The 18579-nt window shown below is 43.2% G+C and overlaps 1 protein-coding gene across 2 annotated transcripts in view; it reads left to right on the top strand.

The window, feature by feature from the left end:
* The window catches only part of Spata17 (spermatogenesis associated 17), a 222090-nt gene that overhangs the window by 162169 nt on the left and 41342 nt on the right, over positions 1-18579 (top strand). The window contains exon 11 of one of the 2 annotated variants that reach the window (XM_010642503.3): positions 8359-8517. The exons of the other annotated variant lie outside the window; for it this stretch is intronic. The gene's annotated coding sequence lies outside the window, so the exon portion shown is untranslated. Of the gene's footprint in view, positions 1-8358; positions 8518-18579 lie in introns of those variants that run through there. 2 annotated transcript variants of the gene reach the window in all.

Here is an 18579-nt window from a genome sequence, read left to right as displayed (position 1 = left end):
TTTTCTTTTTTTTTTTTTTTTGAGACAGGGTCTCACTATGTAGTATAGCCTGGCCTTGAACTCACTGTGCAGCCCAGGCTGGTCTTGAACTCACAGTAATCCTCCTGCCTCAGCCTCCCACGTGCTGGAATTACAGATGTGTGCCACCAAGCCCAAGAAACTAATATTTTGCACTCCTAGTAATGGATTAATTATACTGTGGCTTATTCATGGTGGTGGTGGTGGTGGTGGTGGGTGGTGTGTTTTTAATGCCTTGATTTATCTTTGGGAACAAATGCTTGAACTTGGGCTTTTTACTCTGGTGACCAAAAGTGCCATAAATAACTCCACTGAAGTGGCCCCATTCTGACCCCATCGCCCTGGTCACAGATGAGGAGGCCAGTGTTAGGTCTCCAAATTAAAGAAAGCTAACAGGTAAGCGGGGATGATGAATGGTTTGACGTATGGATGGTAGGAAGTGGTCTGGCTCAAAAGCCCTTCTCTGGGGGAAATGACGATTCATTAGACCAATTAGAAACCCCGCAAGTCACTAAAGTGCGGACACAGGCAGCACACATGCAGGCTAGCAGCTGTGGAGCACAAATGCAGGCCCTCTGGAAGGAAGGCCTTTGCAGGTCTCTTCTTGGGGAAGAGCTGCTAGGTGACCTGGCTGCCAGGTGTGGGTCTGGCAGAACTCTCAGCTGCACTAGTTTTCCAGGATCCAAACTGTTCTCAGGTTTCTATTTTTAATGAGAGGCCTGAATTTTCCTGGAATCTTTGGACGTTAGCAGTCTAGTTTCCTATATTCTTTATCTCGTCTCGTGTGTATCCTTACAATAAAATTTCCCTCTAGAGGTGGCCAGAGAGACTCTTTGTTTCTTGCATCTGAAGGGACCAACGCAAATCTTATCACATATGATTTTGGGCTTGGAGCCAGTGAGCACTCATGGGGATGGGCAATGTGATTTATTGATCATAAAAGCTTTAATTTAAAATTGCTGGCCAGCAAAAACCCAGACTCTGGGGGATGTTATAGGCCAAATGATCCATTTCTTCAACAAATAAATTGCAGTATTGAGAAAGAATAAAAAGTACCTATTAAAAAGATGTATCAACCAGATGCAAGGTGTGCACAATTTTTGGATTCTGGATTTGAATAAACCTGTAAAAAATGGAGATCATTGGAGACCATTTAAACATGAACCACAGAGTTGGTGATATATAAGAGAATTACTATTATACTCTTAGGTATGACAGTGGTGTTGTTTTGTTTTATAAGGCTGTAGTCTTTTGCAGATAGATATTGAAATGTTTAGAGATGCAATCAGGGATGTCTGGGACTTCATTAGAAAGCAGGAAAGTGGGTGGAAGTAAGATGAAGGAAGACCAACCAAAAGTCCTTAGAAAAGCTGGGGGTGAGCCAAAGGTGCATTACTTCATCTCCTGGCTTTATAGGACTTTGTCTCTAAATGTGTGAAGAGATGCTTGTCCATCTTATGGGACCGGGAAGCCCTTTCCTTCCCCTGGCTGGTTCCAGTGGCAGCGTAGCTTTTACCTGACCCAGGTGTGTGTGGGCGTCTTCAGGTCTCTAAGCAGTGCCCTCCCAGCCCCGACTCCCATGGCTGCCTTCTTTCTCCCGGAAGCACCAACACCTTGCGTTCTCACAGATTTCCTGGTGAATTTGTCTTCTTGTCCTAGCATGAACTTATTTTTGTAAATAAATCTGATTACATCATATGCCTTCACTTTGCATTTGTGATAAAGGTTATGAAACATAGACAGTTTTATAAACTCCTAAATTTCATAAACTCCTACAACAGGTATGAATTTTTAGGAAATTCAAATATGTAATAAAAGCAAATCCTTTTTTAGCAAGACAAAATGTATTACAAGGAAGAATGTGTTGACTATTTTGGGGTAGGGAAGTAGAAATAGGAACTGTATTATTATTGGGCATTATAAAAATAATGAAAGTGGGTAATGAATTATTTTATGCTTCAAGTATAAGTTGAACCAAAATAACTAAATTTGAAACAGCAGATATCTTTAAAACATTGTGAAATATTAAACTTAAATTACTCACAGAAACACCTAATTGAGGACACCTAAGGCGATATTTTTAGGAGGTGAAGAATGTATAACCCAGCTCCCACTAAACCCAATCTCTCTTAATTATGTTTTCTATCTTGAATAAAGATATATTTTATAGCATTCTATAGTGATGGAGTAAGTGATTGTTGTTCTTTTATAATAATAGTTTTAGGAGATAGGAATCTTATTCTGATGCCTCTTCAGGCTCAAAATATTTGATGACCTCATTTTGATGCTACGAGTTGTGTGCCTAGAAGTTGTGACATAGCCTCAAGATGCTAAAGTTACCTGTCCTGGGAAAAACAGAAACAAAAGCACTTCTCAAAAAGTCATCAGTTGGCCTCTCAGATTTCCAGTTTCCTTGTATATGCTGCCTTAACCCACTCTCTCTCTGTCTCTCTCTCCCTCCCTCCTCCTCCCCCTCTGCTCCCCTATCTTCTTTTAAACCTTACCAGTCGGTCCATGAGAAATAATTTAATCTTCATTAAAGGGAACGTCTGAGCACTTCTTGTTCCTTTGATCTTTCTCACGGAGACCCAAGCCCTGGAAGGCCGCAGGTGACTTAACAGCCAGTCTGTTCACCTGTCCCCACCACTGTCCTTCCGCGCCCAGGTGAGCTTCTGGTAGCTGCAGACAAATCCCGATGAGTGTCACATGCTTTCACAGTGGGGATAGAGAGGCCTGAAAGGAAATCCTTTGGAGAATAGAACTAGCAAAAGTATTTAGTCTGTTTTGTCTCTCACTACCATTTTCTGTGCCAATGTTTCATTTTTGGATGTCGCACTTTTTACAATTTCCGCTGGCTCTTGTTTGCATTTTATTTTATTTTCCATTGTAAACTGCTCACAACTTCTTCGGAATAAGACACAGTCTTAATAAGTTCATCAAATTGCATGCAGAATTGATGTAAGATAACAGTGAGTTCTGAAAAGTACTGCAGGATGAGTAGGATTCACTTGGTTCAAGTTCCAGATTATAATAAGCCACTACATAAAGCATTAGGGTAAGTTTTGACTGAACAGCGAGAGAGAATGAATAATCCACTGATGACTGTTGTCCGACCTGGTCTGGTTCCCATAAATGAAATTAAGTTCCTGTCTCTAAATTTGTTAAAAGCTAAAGCTCACCACATTTTTTGTGTTTTGTCTTCAGCTACCTCTCTTCCGTCTGTCACTGCTGATGAGTAAAAGATTAAAAATGAGATTGGTAACATTAATTTGAACTCACAGGGTGTCTTAGTTACTTTTTCATTGCTGGAACAAAATACCCAACACACCAAGTTCAAGGGGGAAGGTTTATTGTAGCTCACAGTTTGTGGAGGTGTCAGGCTACGCTGACTGGCTCCAAGGCAGGGCGGTACGGTAGAGGCTGTGCCAGAGAGAAGGCAGCAAGCCGGATTTCCCATCCACATCCAGGGTAGGGCTTCCTATCATCCGCACCCAGAGCTGTGCTGAACCAATCAGTAAAGCAGCTTAGTTACCACCCACCCTTCCTCAATCCATATTCACAAGCCGGAGATCCAGCCAGCTCTGAAAAGGCCAGCTATGAGCATGTGGGGCTTTGGGGAGACATCTAGATACAAGCTATCATGCATGGGAATGATTATCTGATGTACCTTAGACTGCACGAGGCCAAACACGTATCATCTGTTCATTATCTCACTTGATGATTTAAAACATTTTCCTGAGAATGGAGTGAGTTTAGCCTGGGCTGGTACTTGGCTTGCTCCTTTTGAGGCTTAGTACCCCCTGAGGCTCCGTCACGGGTGCAGGGGTCCACTGCCAAGCACGTCTCCCCTTCTAGACCTCAGACTCCTGGACGGGGACATCACCTTCCTGCCAGTACCAGCCCATACACCAGTCACTTCTTCCACAGTTCCATTGGCGTGTTTCAGTCCTCAGCCTCACAGGTGCAGCCCTGGGACTCAGTTCTCTGGCACAGTATGACTGTGCCATTCATGTCACTGGGTGATGTGCCTGCACACTGAGGAATCCTTACCTAAGGCCATAATGAAATTGTGAGTCCTGGTTGGGATAAATCACTGGTGCAAGTAGAGGAGAAACACACCGTGTGTTTAATGTTAAATTGAAAGGTGAATTTGCTGCCTTGTAGCAGGAATTGGAATACCATGCAAACTGAAGTCCTATTCTGAAATCTAAGAAGAATTATTTACTGGGCTTGATGTTCCATAGTTAACATATTTTCCATTAGAAATTAGGGACTCAATACAGAATCTTTCATTTCTGAACATTACTGCCTGAAAAGTAATACAAGCCAAAGAAAAGAAAATGTTTTTAGTAGCTAGAAAATGAAATCACAACCTGAAGAGTCACTTAAAGTGAAAAAAAAACTTATTTAATATGAAAGATTTTAAAATTTTGCTAATTTTCTGAAAAGATGAGCACATAGAATTAAAGTAGGAAGGGTAGATAAGGAAAACTTCGTAAAGGAGGAAAATGTTAAGACCTCGCAGTAGTAAGGATCTCAGATCGATGGAATCGAAAATAGCAACGAGAGAGCTTATGTGGCACAGAAAATTACATAACTATACAGAAGCAGAAAGGATCAAGGTGTGTACAGAAAGATGTTTTCAAAATCTTAATTTGACAGGTCACAAAAAGATTAAAATAGTTTGATATGAAGTAAGCGTAAAGAGAGGAATTGAACCAGAACAGATATTCAATTGTTATAAAAAGTAAATCAAATATAGTACACTGTTTGCTTTTCAACTAGTCATCTGCTCCATGGCCTAAAATATCCAGATATTTTTTAATATTTCTAAGACTAGAAAATTTTCCCTTGTTATGTATATGATTGTAGAGACACACACATAATCTATTCACAGAGAAGAAATACTTCCAGGAATAATACTTTCATTTCCAAATATTTCTCCTCTATCATGTGAGCAGACTGCAGTTTTCTTACACCTCTCATGGAACCTCTCATGGAATGAAAACCCAGCAATAAATAAATGTTCATTTTCGCTCTTGGAGTCTAACTTTATGAGCACAAGTTATAAAAAAAAGTTTTATTTACAGGTGTTTCCAAAATCCATGTTTCTATATTTCTGATAATCCTCTACTCTAGAAATAAGTGAAGTAAAGAACAAAGAGGGGCTGAAAGAAGATCATAAGAGTAAATCAAAAGCAAGCGACCACCGCGCATGTGGTCAGGAACGTGCTCTACCATACTCAACCACCTTTAGTTTTAGTTATTCAAACTACATTGAAATGTACTTGCCCATCATTTTCAATAGTTATGTTAGAAATCAGTTATATTCAATAATTAAATGTATGTTGCATGGTGTGGCTCGGAATCATTCTAATTAATGTTTCCACCATTGCACGAAGTTAGAATTTCTCATTCTGATATTCAGATGAGTATGTTTTACGGATGCCAGGTGGAGCTTGTCTTGGGTTAGTGGGAGCCTCCGGGGGGCTAAGTCCCTGCCTAGTGTTGGTCCCCAGTCCTCTAGAGTGAGGCTGTCTCCTTCCGGTGGAGCAGCATCACACAGTGTACACCCTTCTTTTAGTAAATGTTTCCATTCTGGGGCTAGGACTGGCTAGTGGTGTAATTTGTAAGGAACCCACATCAGCCTGTTTCCTTGTGTTATTAAGAAAGGAGAAAGTGATTTTTTTTGTTATTGTAGTGAATAATTATTTTCTTGTAAGTCACAGTAAAAGGGAACAAGACAAGGAACATAAAATTATACTTTGGGATGAAGAAAACAGTTATTTGAGGTAGCATGTAATTGTTTTTAAGTAAATGTGTTCATATGTAGTGAGCAATAATAATTAAGCATCGTTACCATATATGATCTATCTCAGAAAATACTACATACAGAAATCCTACGTGTCCACATGTTCATCACCATGCTGTCTGAAGCCGCAGGCTTATGATACCCAAATATTCTCCCTCTCAAAGAAAAATAAGTAGAAATAAAGACAGCAAGTCCACATTTGGAGGAGAAAGAGTGATAGCATATGGGGAACAGAAACTGCGGTCTAACTAGGGCCTTCCCACCTTCATTACACCCTTCCAAATAAATCTCCCGGCTCCTCTTGAGCTGGCAAATAAACAGATCAAACCAGAAGATGTATGCGTGCGCTCCTCCCGATGAGTGTCGCCATCCATCTAGGGGCGCCCACCCGCCGGGCAGGGACGGACGGAGGCGAAATTAAACACTTGACAAAGTCCACAGCACAGTCAAGAGGGCTTTCTTCTCCTGACTTCGCAGCTTTCATCTCTGCTTTGTGTGGTTTTCTGGGTTTTGTTTTGTTTTGTTTTTCGTACCGGGGATCAAACTCGAGTCCTTGTGCTTTCGAGGCAGGCAGCGGAACCACTGAGCTAAATCGCCGGCCCTTTGTGTGTTTTTATCTCCCCATCTCTTTCCCTCCATGGCAAAGACATCAATTCCTGGTGGGAAGATTCAAATCCAGGGCACAAACGCATTTTTTAAGTTTCCTTTGGACAAGGACAGTTAGCTTCATTTCTGCTTTGTGTGGTTTTCTGGGTTTTGTTTTGTTTTGTTTTTCGTACCGGGGATCAAACTCGAGTCCTTGTGCTTTCGAGGCAGGCAGCGGAACCACTGAGCTAAATCGCCGGCCCTTTGTGTGTTTTTCTCTCCCCATCTCCTTCCCTCCATGGCAAAGACATCAATTCCTGGTGGGAAGATTCAAATCCAGGGCACAAATGCATTTTTTAAGTTTCCTTTGGAAGAGGACAGTTAGCTTCACTGTTTCCCTATTCCAAATTCTGGGATTTCAAAATGTGAGGTTCAATTTCAAGTGCACTTTAAAGAACTGTTTAAATTTTTTTTAATCTGTGATGAAATTTCAGTGGAAGCACTAAATATATAAATGTATCTGAAATGCTACAGTATGTTTGTTTTTATTATGAGACAAGCGAGCTACTGTCTCCCATTGCTGGAGATTGGTGTTTCCCTATTCCAAATTCTGGGATTTCAAAATGTGAGGTTCAATTTCAAGTGCACTTTAAAGAACTGTTTAAATTTTTTTTAATCTGTGATGAAATTTCAGTGGAAGCACTAAATATATAAATGTATCTGAAATGCTACAGTATGTTTGTTTTTATTATGAGACAAGCGAGCTACTGTCTCCCATTGCTGGAGATTGGATGGTAGTGGTAAGATCCCTAAGAAATTGTTATCCCCAGGCCAGGGATTTATCTCAGTAGTTCCACCACCTGCCTCGCAAGCTCAAGGTCCAGAGTTCAATCCCTGGTACCATTTTTTAAGAAAAAAAGAAAGAAAGAAAAAGAAAAAGAAATTGTTATCCCAATCCTCCTCACCTGCTAGAACCCTCTCGACCATATCCAGTGCCCCTGCTTGGCCCTTCTAAGTCTTGGGAAGCACTCTTGGATTTTTCTAATTATTTAAAAGTTCTTTGTTACATGGAGTGTGGGTTTCACTTACTGCTACTAATTTTGTGCTTTAGAAAAAGCTGATTCCCCTTGTGGTAGGACTGTTTTTCAAGTATTTGGAAGAGAGATCTGAGATTTCTTCTCTCTGTGGTAAACACCCTTGGATTCCCCAACTCTGTCCTCTAATTCCTACTACTACCTCTTCACGACAGACATTGTCATTCCCTGTCCTCGTGTCCAGTGCCCGAAGCTCAGAATCCCACGTGTGACCCTCCAGTCAGCCACTGCACCACTGGATTTGGAATGCATGTTGGAACCTGATTTCCACCCATGCTGCTCTGGTTTCGGTGTAATAGAGCTCAGCTGTGTTGGGGATGAGAAAAGGATGGAACCTCTTTAACAGTTTGTGCATGCTTCATTTTGGGTACTGGTCCAAGGTTGATGTCAGTGTTTCGTCTATTCCAAATTAAACTAAGGAATTATATAGGATGTCAGCACTGTCCTAGATAATGCAGCTTCCATTAAAAATGACTATTCCTGAGCTGATCCTGGGACCAAAATACTCCTTATTTGGCAGGATCCTCAGTGCTATGTTATTAACAGAAAAAACCCAAAATCATAAAAATCAATGACTGAATGATAACTACAAGCATTATGTCAAGATTTGGCTGTATTTTTTTTAATTTAAGAAGTGATTATTACTTTTCCTTCTTTTATTCAAATCCTTATATTTCATGGCTTGTGTCAAACACCTAGAATCTAAAATGTTCTTATTTGATGGCGCTGTGTACCTAAAGTTCATGGTAGGTTTTTCGTAAGTGTGCTATGTCTTTATGAAATACTTTGAGAAGTAAATGCTGCTTAGAACTTTAACCTGCTTTTACACTCTTCTCATTTTCTGCCAAGGCAACGGGGATGTTCTGTCTTTGCTGCATGAGATCATGTTCATCCGCTGCCAACATCGGAAAGGCAAGCAGGGCAGGCATTTCTCTCATTGTCAGGACCGGAAACCACTGAAATGTGTGGGTGCATAATCATTCATACAACCTTGCGACTCTTTCTCCGGGCACAGTATTATCTCCGGGCACGTGATGATTTAAATAATATAAAATTTATTAGCTTTGCTTACTTTTTAAATCATCTAGTTGCTTTCAAATAATAGCAGAGCACTTAAGTTCTCCCCGCTTGACTTACATATCTGCATATCCTGGCGATGTAGAAGGTCTAAGCGTCCACTGCTGGATGGGAGTCAGGGTGAGAGCAGTCTGTTTACGTAGGAGGCCTGAATGAGGGTCCAAATGGCTTTTCTCAATAAAAATGGAAAAACTACTACTTAAATAAATCTTCTGGTGACAGAATTGTTTAACGATGAACTCCACAGCGATGGGTGGGCAAAGGAAGACCTGGGGGTGGAATGGGTGAGAGGCCTAATGAAGAGTTTCTGACTATGGAGCCAGAGAATGCTGGCTCTTTTGACTTGAGAGCAGGGCCTGGATCAGGCCAGAAGATGATTCCGTCAGAGATCTATTTACTGTGAAGTGGCTGTACAACAGGTGCATGAAAATGCCTTGCAGAATGCAGACTTAATGAAACTGCAGGTTTGTGAAAAGTCGGGAACAAAAGTATAAATGTAGGCAGTTATCAGCACATCGTGCCATTGCCATGACTATCGCATCAAAGACGGGGAGATTAGTTCACTGAAGTGGCTGAACATGATTAGAGAACCTGCTAACTGAGTATCGTAGGAAAGAATGCACAGAAAAAAGAAATGGAATGATAGGCTAAATATTTCTTAGCCAACCCAAAAGGCCTGAAGAAAAAAGAATGGACCAAGAGCTGGGGGGGGCAGAGGGGAGGGGAAGGGGACTATAAAAAGAATTAGGTTGTGTTATGTACATGTGCCAATATCCCACAATGAATGATGACTATTATGTATCATAAACATGCATTAATTATAATAAATAAAATTAAGAGACAATGAACACCCAGCTTCAACTGCTGCCTAGGAAGACAATGTCAAATGGTTAGAGAGAGAGAAACTAACCTTCTTTGTCACCGATTCGCCCAGAGTAACTGAATCAGTCTCTGTTATGTGTAATGTGCTGCTCTGTGTGATCACAATTCACCCAGGTCACCATCACCAGGACGTGAACTTCATATTTTTGTTCAATAAACGTGACAAGTTGCCTCATGCTCGAACCTGTGATGCGTGGCCCAGGGTAAGGGTGGCACCGGCCATGGGATGCGTGTTTCCGTGTAAGGTTACTTCAAAGGTAAAGTTTATCACTTTCAAGTCACTGATATAACATCATGATTCACTGAGCTAACTATTTTAGACATTTGATTTAGGGGCTCAGTACTGATGGATGCCATTATGATTTTATTCAAAGCAACCAATATTTAGCCTGAAAGCGCAGAATTCCTTTTGATAATTTGTCTCCATGAGAGAGGATGGAGAGAGCAAAGATGTGAGAAGCAGTGTCTTCCACGTGACCAGCTGGATAACGTAAGCCTCTGGCTCAGTGTTGTGATGGCGACTCATCCTGTGACAGCTCTGCTCATGAATGGAAGAAGTCCCAGTGGGTGCTTCACCGTCCCGCTCACAATCTTGGCCCTCCAGCCCCGTGATGGGCTTCCTTCTCATCATGCAGGCATTAAGGAATTCACAGATGCAGATGGTGTTCTTTCACCACCCACCTGTCCTCACCATTCTGCAGGTGACACGACCAGACGGACGAATAACCTGAAATTAAACTTCTCACCAAATTCTTCTAAGTAAGCAGACGCTTTATTAATATGGACTTCCGAAGATGGAACAATACAGTGAGATGATTGATTGGGAAATCTAATTAGAGGCAGCAATGTGGAAGACCGAAGCAGTGGGTTCACTCTAAAAATAAGCAACATAATTATAGTGAACGCTCTGAGTTAGAAAACAGAAACAGAAAGATGTCTTAGACTGGATAGCCAGATAAGCATTGCCTGCTTATGACTTGGATTTATTCTCAGGCATCTAAACTATGCAGAAATTATAATTTTAAAATACATATTGACATATTAAGTCTCCAAAATATGAGCCAGTCCAGGAGCCTTTTTTACTGCAGGAGAGAATCATGGGGTACCTCTTAGCCTCCTTTAGATCTTGTCATCCGAAGTTCATGTTACTGATGTTTTGGGCATTCTACATTTACTTTTAAAAGCAAATATAGCAACGTTCTTAGTGTCAAGGACCTGAGGAATTTGCAGAGGTTCTTCCCCACAAAAAATCAGGAGGAAATATATCTTCCCTGTGTCAAACTGCAGCACCAACACGGCGCACTCAGCCATTCAAGTCACGGTGTAAATATTTTATCGGAGTCCTGCCCTGACGACCAAACCTCACATCTCTACCCTTCAAGTCACTACCACTTTAACCCTGTTTTGCTTTCTTCGCTATTCTTGATTCTGCTTATACTGCTTCGTTTAGTGAATGTGCATTTCCCCAATCCCTTAGTCACTTGCCTCATCTCTGGGACAAAATATGTACCTAACACCAGTTACTTAAAGGAGAGCTTATTTTGGCTCACATTTTAGAAACTTCAGTCCTTGCATGGAGGAAGGGCCTGGGTGGAGGAGAGCTGCTCATGTCATGGCAGCCAGGAAACAGAGAGAGAGGGGAGGAGCCAGGGAGGGAGATGCACCCTTCCAGGCCACGCTCCCACTCAACTACCTTTCTAAACAAGCCCCACCTCCTAACAGCACATTCATCTGTGAACTCAGCACCGATGATCCAGTCACCTCCCAAAGCACCATCTAGGATTGCGTGAGAGTTTAGGGGGATCCTAGATAGAAACCATAACATCCCCAGAAGGTGGCACATGACAGTCATGTTGGATGAATCAACAACAACAACAAAAAAATGAATGAGTGAATTCAGAGATGAGCGGTTCCTAGGCCAGGGGGTTGGCCCTGTCACAGGGTTAAGTGTATTAAAATACCTGAATGCACGTCAGTGAGAGTAGTTTAGTTAGAACTTAGAGACACAGAGGCAGAAGCATATGGCGCCCACCCTGTCTGGTCCCAGAGAGAGGCTCTTGATCATCATGCTGTAGGACTCTCAAAGTGAGTGGGAGTAGCTGGGCGATTCTGCTTTTGCCTTAGATGCCTCTCCATCTTCCCTCCCTGCCACCCTCCCTTCCTGCCTCCTGTCTTCCCTCCTTACAAGAAACATAAAAAACACGGATTAGAGCCGGACTTCTTGGATCCAGTCCTGACTCTGTCACATACAAGGTGATCTTGAGCAAATTACTTCATCTCCCTCTGCCTCGCTTTCAAAAATACAAAATAATGATAATAGTCCCGAGGTATGTTTTGAGTCAAGAATGAAGAAATGCAAGTAACTCACTCATGATGGTGCCTCGCTGTTGTAAATGCTATTATTACGGATCTGCTATTGATTTGACATCTGAAATGTAGGAACTCAAATATTTGATTTAATTTCATTTCTGGTAACTTCTGCTTTAATGAATTTATAACCTCTCAATTCCTTATTTTTTCTGTACTTCTTTTTGTTGCCCTCGGTCTCATGGTGGGCCTTCTGATCCTGTTGTTGTGGCATCTGTTGACCCATCCTGATCTACTACATCCCTGCCCTGGTTTGTCATTATTAGATGTTGACATTATCTCCCCCTTGCATCTTGTTTGAGCCACAGTGCACCCAGAAGTTCCTCTGAGAGGTTTACTTCCCCAGCTCTGCTCCAGCTGAGATGTGGGTGCAGAAGGCCGCCCCACAGCCGCCCACGCCCACATGATCCCAGGAGAAGAAAAGAGGTGTCATGCCCCGCCAGGACGGGGTCAGCTGGTGTGGCCCACTGGGGAAGGGACCCGGGTGGCATCATCCAGAGCCGTTCGAGAGAACTCTCCGACCAGTGACTCAAAACTTGGAAGAGGTTGAGCTGCTGTCTCTGACTTGTAATGGAGGGAGCTGTCCCCCTGCAGTGTAGGTGGCCTCTGGGAGCCACTGACAGCCACTGAAGTAAGGGGCCCCAGCCCTCCGCTATAGCACGTGCACCTGTTAGCAGGAGGATGGACCTGGAAGCAGATCATTCCCCAGGGACTCCAGGACAAAGCTCACTCCAGCTGACACCTTCGTCATGGCCCTGTGGTCCCCATCAGCAGAGAACCGGACACACCACACCAGCCTTCTCACCTGGGGGGGGGAACAAGAAGGTTTGGTCCTAGGGCTATAAGTTCACAATACTTTGTTATACAGGAATATGAAGCTAATGTGCTCCCCTTGAGGTCTGCTGACAAAAATCCATATTAATCATTACAGAGGCTGGCAAACTGGGGTCATGTACTGAAGATATATGCCTAAGTTAATATGTATCCAGAGCATGGACAGGGAGGAAATCAGCAGTCAATTATAGCTCCCTAGACACTTACATTTATTTACCTGGTAATATATTTCCACATATTTCTGGGATTTAAAGCATATTTGTATATGTGTGTACATGTAGATAAATCCATACGTTATAATGCTTCATGAGTTTTTGAGCAACATAATTACAGCCATAGGAAAGGAATATTTAGAGGAGTAAATTTTGGAGCATGTCTAAAAGTGAGCATTAATTTTCCCCCATTGAGAGAAAGTCACCAAAAAAATGTAGACAGATAATAGAAAGCTGATCAAACAAGCTCACTATTCACATAGTAGTTCATAAATAACTTATAAAGCCAGCCACTTATGAAAATTTATAATGTACCCCAAATCAGCTTGAGGTCATCTGATTCCCTCCTCTTGAGATATAAGCACAGTTGAGTCCTGGAGGTCTCCACAGCGCGAGATCCAGTTGTTGTCTCACTGACAAGGTTTGGGGACCTGTGACCATGTGGTTCTGCCCACTCCCACATTCGCAAACTTTTATTTCTGTCAAGGAAATCTGAAGATTTGTCAAATTTCTGTCACCTTTGTTATGATTGGACTTTGAGAAGTTGAATTTAGATACATGCATGTCACCCAGAGTTGCTCCAAAAAATCCCCAAAATGGTATCTCCCCATGGCAGAAAGACAGGAGAGGGCGGTGAGAGGTTCTTTCAGGGTTGCGCAGTGAGGGGAGACTGATCAGAGGTATAAAGAAGAAGGAAATGAGATCACTTTCCCAAAGTTGTTACAACCCCTCTGCTATACTGCTCTGCAGAAAGCCTGTATGGTGAGGTCATTTTGGCTTTGGTGTTAGGTCTAGTGAAAGCTACGGATTCAAATGAGCTTTTTCAATAGGGCTGTGATCCAATGAAATTCAATCTGTCACCAAATGTAGCTTTTTATGGTAGATGTTAAGACTCAGTAAAATGGTATCACAAAGAACGATGCTTTGATATGCTGTACACTTTGAATGAAAAAAACTAGAAGGCTTCAGAAGCTGCCTTAGGATCAAAGTCTCTCTAGTGTTCTCTTGTTCTCCTTCTTCAAGTTCAGGGAAAGACTCTTTTCTGAAATCCCTAATCTACCTAAAGACTGAATCTACCAAGAAGGAAGCCATTTACTCTGACCCCTTCCTGAGATTCCACTAGCCAGAGAAGATTAAACTCACAACAGAGGAATTTCACCACATCTAGACAGACTTTATCACAAGATCTTCTGTTCCTTGGTCCATTCAAGCTTCAGAGAGAACCATTCGCAAACTAATGTAATGTTCTTTGGCCCATTGATTCCTCTGAAAAGCATGTATTACCCCTAAAAACTGCCTGTTCTTCTTCCTTTCCAAATTTCTGTATTACGATGGAGTCTCTTTAGGTTCTTGGATACTCATCCTCCTGTGATGTCCCCATGCACATTAATTTATGTCTTTTCTCCTGTTGATCCGCCCATTGTCGGTTCCTTTCAGTGTGTCTTCAGAGGGCAGAGGGAGTATTTCCCTTGCCCCCACATAGGCTTGTTGATGGGAAAACAATTACAGATGATGTGCTGTTTTATTTTGAGGGAGAGTAATTATGCCCACACTAATACTTTTGAGAAGTTACTTTGCAATGACTCACAGAACGTAGAACATGGCAGCCAGGGTCTAAACAGGATGCAAAACACAAGGAAAGTTTAATGCAAAAATTTAGTAACTGTAAGAGAAGATTGGCTCGCCAAGAGATCAGCTAGTAAGTACTGCAAGGAACTCAAAAACAAATACAGATATAGCAGATAGAAGGAGCAACTACTGCATGTCAGGCTGAGACAGCATCCAAGGAAGAGTCCCACCCCAGGAGGAGTGAAGGTTAGGCCCTAGCTCAGAGAGCAGCAGAGAAGTGTAGGTGGGCCGTATCAGCCAAGCTTGCTATAAGTCTTCCCTTCAGGGTGCTAGGAAAAGCCTTTCTGGGAGGTGTCCACAGAACTGCCCTCTGGTTCTCAGGGGAGCTGCTGGCTGGACGTGATGTTCGCTGCCACATGCTGCAGACTTGAGAAAGAACCAAGTGCTCGAGAAGCTGCCCACACTGTAGATGCCTCATGCCAGTTGCTGCAATAGGGACCCAGGCCGCAGGAGTGTGTGCTGCAAGGACCCCCACAATGCCTCACGGGGGCCCTCTACTGACAAAACTCACATCGTACCTGCCGACAGGGAAACATCCAAAGGACCCAGAACTGTTTCACAATTCGGCAGTAAAGGTGGAGTTGGAGCTGAGATGCAAGAATTAATAACTGGCAACAAGAGTTCATTCTTTAAAGCAACCTCTCTTCCTGGCGTGGTGATGTTCATCTGTGAAGGAGTTCACTCTGGAATTTACCCTTGAGCTGGCTGCTTGGGAGTTTCGTCTCCTTCTACCACCTCCAATTCTTGGAAATGATGGTCAGCAGATAAAAATAGCTTTTGTATTTATAACATGCTAGTGAGCCTACTGAACTCTTAGCCTTCCTATCTCCCAACAGACAAACTCTCCCCCACCTCTACCACCTTCTTGAAATTTGTCCCCTGTTGAACTTGTAACTACCACTCTGAGCTTTCTTCTCCTGGACAAATAACTCTAAGAGCTCAGGAGTTAGAGGAGGCAGGATAGACAATATGACATCTCTCTTGTCTTGATTGGGTTGCTGGAGCTCAGAAATAGACACTATGTTTTCTTCACTTTGTTGCCTACAAGAGTGGCCTTAATGTTTCAGAAGGTTTTACACAGGGACAATTAGATATCTTCATTCTATAAGATCCAGAGCATGGTTTTTAAAAAGTATTTCATTAATTGTGCTTTAGAAAGTAGAATTCATTCATTAGTGAAACTGCTTTACATGCCTAGGTATTTGTTAAATTTAGTGTTGGGTCCCTGAGGACCTTTCTTTTATTCATTTGATGATCTGCCCCCCTATTTAGTCCTCAGAGACTTTGGAAAACATTTCATGATAGCATGATATTGAAGACATTTCTGTGCCACCAAACGTTCACTCACTTGGGATTTATTCATTCGTGCTTTGATTCATTTCATGTATAAGGGTGTACTGAGCATATAAGTCTCTGTGGGTGGCTGTAGGGAGAGGGATGGCTGCATAAAATGCATGGCAGAGTCCCACAGGGGCACACTTCAAATGGGGGAAACCAGCCCACAATCGTCATAGGGCAGAGGAGTCTGCGATGGTTGTGCTTAAAAGCTGTGCACTGGGAACCTGAGCAGAGACGTTAATTCTATAGTTGGAGGACCAACTAGTAAAAAGGAGTGGATTTTCAGGCTCCTAATCAGCTGCCATGGATCATATGGTCAGTTCCTTAAGGAAGGGTGCATGTCGCCACCCCTGCTCCTGGTCTCACCAGGCTCCCATGCGTTTGAGAATTTCGGGTAAAGGGCTTAAGGAGAAGCTGAGTGAGAAGAGCTGGTTAGTTCTGAGTCTGCCACTGAGTAGCTGGGAATTTGGAGAAGCCACTTGTGTTTGGGGCTCCCCAGGGTCCCTCAGGTTCGGCAATTCCCTTGGGTCTTTGTGTTCTCGGTTGTTACAGCCAAAGAATACGGGTTAAAGTCAGTCATGGACAAAGGGACCCAAGGTTCAGTCATGTTGGGAACATGTGAGTCCTGTGGATAATCCTCGTGTCTACGAACACGTGACACTACTCAGGGACACCTGTGGCTCAGAGAAGCTGGCCTGCGCCCGTGTCCACCTGCTAGGGTCAGGGAGCAGGGCTTTGTTAGGGTTTAGATGCAAAATGTCCCAAAAAGCCTCGTATAGTCAGAGGTGGGGGTCTTTGGGGAGGTGATGAGATCTTGGGGACACCACACCCATCGAGGGCTGATGCACTGATGACCTCAGAGCTAAGTGTGGGGCAAGGCGTTGGGCCCAGTCGGAAGAAGTGCATCTCCTCCCTGCTCCTGCTGCCTGTGGGTGAAGCATCTCTCCTCCTCCATGCCCCTCCACCATGGCATTCACTTGGAGTTGGCAAACCACACGCAGACTACAGCCCCCAAACCAAAAGCTACCTCTCCCCCACAAGCTGCGGAGTCTGGTATTAGTCTACCCCAGTGAGGGCCTACTGACCGCCCAGGGCACTAGTCCTGGAGTTGATAACGTCCAGCTGAGGCCCTCACCATGGAACATGCTGTTAGCAGAATCCGTCTGAGGGGGACCCAGAGCCCCCAGACAAACACAGACAGCCTCGTCACACAGGACATTCAGGGGTGCGGGGTTACCTCCCAGGAGCCCGGCAATGCCCATACCTGTCTGAAATGTGCAGCGTGGGCAGCCCTGAGCCAGTCCTTTGCCTGTGCCTGACTCTCTTCTTCGTCTACAAGCCAAAGTGATTTCAGATGGACCAAGATAATAAATAGCTTTAAAATGCTACAGGGATTTAAATTTTTAATTAAGCAACACAGACGTTTAGTAAGCTGTAAAAACCATTGTAATTCAACGAATAGTTTAAGAAACAGCAGAGTGTAAAGGAAAAGACACAGTTTTGTATTTTTCTTCCAATCTGACAATAGTTCTCTTTATGTCTGCACTCAGCTGCAGGGACAAATGGTGTGCTTTAAGCCACAGCCCGCATGCTCCTGGCCCTTCCACCCTGCCTAGATCCCACCCAGCTCTCTGGAAAATGAGCCTCTCTCAGGAGACTTTGAAAATTAGTTCAGGCTAATTGCTGCTGGATAAGGAGAGTGTAGCAGCTGTTTCAAATAAGAAGAGGGAGCTAAGCTTATATGGCAGCCACAAGAATTTAGGTTCAACGTAAGGACAATCTGATAGCTAAGACGAACCATGGAAAACTAAAAGAGCGATCACGGTTTATGGAATCCTCCCTGTCTAAAATAAAAATCAAAAAAATAAACAGAAAGTGTACTTTTTCAGGGCAATTTAAGTTTAGATCTGACATAACCAAGATGCTATTTTCGTGATAACAGCTCTTGCTTGGAAGTTAAACCATGTCCAAAAGCAACTCCGCAGCCCAGGCCTCCATAGCACACTAGAATTCTTAGCATATAAGTGCGTAATGAGGGAACTTCTCGTTTCAGTTGAATTTCAGCTGGAGCTGGATTAATCTTGGAGGGCTATATGGCTTATCTAGGGTGAGAAATGCAAGAACAGAGTTATGATCTGAGCTAGTATTTCAGCTCTCTGTAAGAGTAGGGTTCTGCTCATAGGAAGCCAAGACAAATTTGGAAGGTGCAATTCCCATATTTTCAGAGAAGAAGATTTTCTATTCAATAAGCCAAGCAATGATACCCAGTGGAGCAGGGAAACTTGACTCAACACTGTTCGAGGTGGGACATGCACCTTTCCTACCCCGTCTGCAGGGCCAGGGCCATCGCTGCCCTAAGAAAAGGCAGGTTAACAAGAGAAAGGCACAGCGTTGATCTGATCTCAGTGTCCTGGGAGCTGCAGAAGCGAAGGCCCAGGGAAGGCTGCCTAGGTTGCGTGAAGAGTGGACCTCAATGCTGAGCTCTGGGTACTAGACCTAGAGGGCAAGTGAGCAAGGCCCATCTCTTCACTCTGCCTGGAATCTCTTTAGGGCCAGCTCTGCAGCAGAAAGTTGGAGTAATGTTTTCAATCCAATGCCTGACTTTTGTGGAGAAGTTCTAGGTTTTAGGAGCCAGCCTTAGAGGAAAAAGTGGAGATAGAGGCAATAGAGGGACAGGAGAAGACCCGAAGATCTTGCTTCTTAGCCCCTCCGTTTCAAAGTTTCCAGCTGT

The sequence above is a fragment of the Fukomys damarensis genome, unplaced genomic scaffold (assembly GCF_012274545.1).
Source record: "Fukomys damarensis isolate Sample0158 unplaced genomic scaffold, DMR_v1.0_HiC HiC_scaffold_11, whole genome shotgun sequence".
In the NCBI taxonomy this organism is placed as follows: Eukaryota; Metazoa; Chordata; class Mammalia; order Rodentia; family Bathyergidae; genus Fukomys; species Fukomys damarensis.
Note: the sequence above shows the minus strand (reverse complement) of the source record. Positions and strands in the feature narration are given on the sequence as shown.